The sequence below is a fragment of the Triticum dicoccoides genome, chromosome 6B, assembly GCF_002162155.2.
Source record: "Triticum dicoccoides isolate Atlit2015 ecotype Zavitan chromosome 6B, WEW_v2.0, whole genome shotgun sequence".
In the NCBI taxonomy this organism is placed as follows: domain Eukaryota; kingdom Viridiplantae; phylum Streptophyta; class Magnoliopsida; order Poales; family Poaceae; genus Triticum; species Triticum dicoccoides.
Window position 1 is genome coordinate 254,415,248 of NC_041391.1, and position 3,002 is coordinate 254,418,249.

Sequence of the window (3,002 nt, forward strand, 5' to 3'; positions counted from 1 at the left end):
AACTTCATGGTCTTATAGCTCAAAATAATCGGTAAATGCATGAAAAATAATAAATGAAGTCAAAAAGGGTTGTAATTGATGATGTGGCTTTTAATGGTGCATTTTGAACACAAAAAAACAAGGGGGTTCAAATAAGTTCAAAAGAAATGAAATCCCTTTGTAACAGCCGTGTTTCCATATGAAACCCTCATACTTCGAAGGAGATTGTCTGTTTTGTACACGAAGTGCATCCAGTATTTGCCGTAAGCCTCTCTACTTTGTTTCACATGCTATGTGGGTGAAATTATGATACCATGCCAACTTGGAACCTTATCAGAGTTCATTTCAAATGCTTTTCAACTTCATGGTCTTACAGCTCAAAATAATAAGTAAATGCATGAAAAATAACAAATGAAGTCAGAAAGGGTTGTAAATTGATGATGTGGCTTTGAATGGTGCACTTTGAACACAGAAAAACAAGGCGGTTCAAATAAGTTCAAAAGAAATGAAGTCCCTTTGTAACAGCCGTGTTTCCGTATGAAACCCTGATACTTCGAAGGAGATTGTCTGTTTTGTACACGAAGTTCATCTAGTTTTTGCCGTAAGCCTCTCTACTTTGTTGCACATGCTATGTGGGTCAAGTGATGATACCATGCCAACTTGGAACCTTTTCAGAGTTCATTTCAAATGCTTTTCAATTTCATGGTCTTATAGCTCAAAATAATCAGTAAATGCATGAAAAATAACAAATGAAGTCAGAAAGGGTTATAAATTGTTGATATGGCATTGAATGGTGCATTTTGAACACAAAAAAACAAGGGATTTCAAATAAGTTCAAAAGAAATGAAATTCCTTTGTAACAGACGAGTTTCCGTATGAAACCCTGATACTTCGAAGTAGATTGTCTGTTTTGTACACGAAAGTCATCCGGTTTTTGCCGTAAGCCTCTCTACTTTGTTGCACATGCTATGTGGGTGAAGTGATGATACCATGCCAACTTGGAACCTTATCAGAGTTCATTTCAAATGCTTTTCAACTTCATGGTCTTATAGCTCAAAATAATCAGTAAATGCATGAAAAATAACAAATGAAGTCAAAAAGGGTTGTAATTGATGATGTGGCTTTGAATGGTGCATTTTGAACACAGAAAAACAAGGGGGTTCAAATAAGTTCAAAAGAAATGAAATCCCTTTGTAACAGCCGTGTTTCCGTATGAAACCCTCATACGTCGAAGGAGATTGTCTGTTTTGTACACGAAGTGCATCCAGTATTTGCCGTAAGCCTCTCTACTTTGTTGCACATGCTATGTGGGTGAAATTATGATACCATGCCAACTTGGAACCTTATCAGAGTTCATTTCAAATGCTTTTCAACTTCATGGTCTTATAGCTCATAATAATCAGTAAATGCATGAAAAATAACAATAGAAGTCAAAAAGGGTTGTAAATTGATGATGTGGCTTTGAATGGTGCATTTTGAACTCAGAAAAACAAGGGGGTTCAAATAAGTTCAAAAGAAAATAAATCCCTTTGTAACAGATGTGTTTCCGTATGAAACCCTGATACTTCGAAGGAGATTGTCTGTTTTGTACACGAAAGTCATCCGGTTTTTGCCGTAACCCTCTCTACTTTGTTGCACATGCTATGTGGGTGAAGTGATAATACCATGCCATCTTGGAAACTTTTCAGAGTTCATTTCAAATGCTTTTCAACTTCATGGTCTTATAGTTCAAAATAATCAGTAAATGCATGAAAAATAACAAATGAAGTCAGAAAGGGTTGTAAATTGATGATGTGGCTTTGAATGGTGCACTTTGAACACAGAAAAACAAGGCGGTTCAAATAAGTTCAAAAGAAATGAAGTCCCTTTGTAACAGCCGTGTTTCCGTATGAAACCCTGATACTTCGAAGGAGATTGTCTGTTTTGTACACGAAGTGCATCCAGTTTTTGCCGTAAGCCTCTCTACTTTGTTGCACAAGCTATGTGGGTCAAGTGATGATACCATGCCAATTTGGAACCTTTTCATAGTTCATTTCAATGCTTTTCAAATTCATGGTGTTATAGCTCAAAATAATCAGTAAATGCATGAAAAATAACAAATGAAGTCAGAAAGGGTTGTAAATTGATGATGTGGCTTTGAATGGTGCACTTTGAACACAGAAAAACAAGGCGGTTCAAATAAGTTCAAAAGAAATGAAGTCCCTTTGTAACAGCCGTGTTTCCGTATGAAACCCTGATACTTCGAAGGAGATTGTCTGTTTTGTACACGAAGTGCATCCAGTTTTTGCCGTAACCCTCTCTACTTTGTTGCACATGCTATGTGGTTCAAGTGATGATACCATGCCAACTTGGAACCTTTTCGGAGTTCATTTCAAATGCTTTTCAATTTCATGGTCTTATAGCTCAAAATAATCAGTAAATGCATGAAAAATAACAAATGAAGTCAGAAAGGGTTATAAATTGTTGATATGGCATTGAATGGTGCATTTTGAACACAGAAAAACAAGGGATTTCAAATAAGTTCAAAAGAAATGAAATCCCTTTGTAACAGACGAGTTTCCGTATGAAACCCTGATACTTCGAAGGAGATTGTCTGTTTTATACATGAAAGTCATCCGGTTTTTGCCGTAAGCCTCTCTACTTTGTTGCACATGCTATGTGGTTCAAGTGATGATACCATGCCAACTTGGAACCTTTTCGGAGTTCATTTCAAATGCTTTTCAATTTCATGGTCTTATAGCTCAAAATAATCAGTAAATGCATGAAAAATAACAAATGAAGTCAAAAAGGGTTGTAATTGATGATGTGGCTTTTAATGGTGCATTTTGAACACGGAAAAACAAGGGGGTTCAAATAAGTTCAAAAGAAATGAAATCCCTTTGTAACAGCCGTGTTTCCGTATGAAACCCTCATACTTCAAAGGAGATTGTCTGTTTTGTACACGAAGTGCATCCAGTATTTGCCGTAAGCCTCTCTACTTTGTTGCACATGCTATGTGGGCGAAATTATGATACCATGCCAAC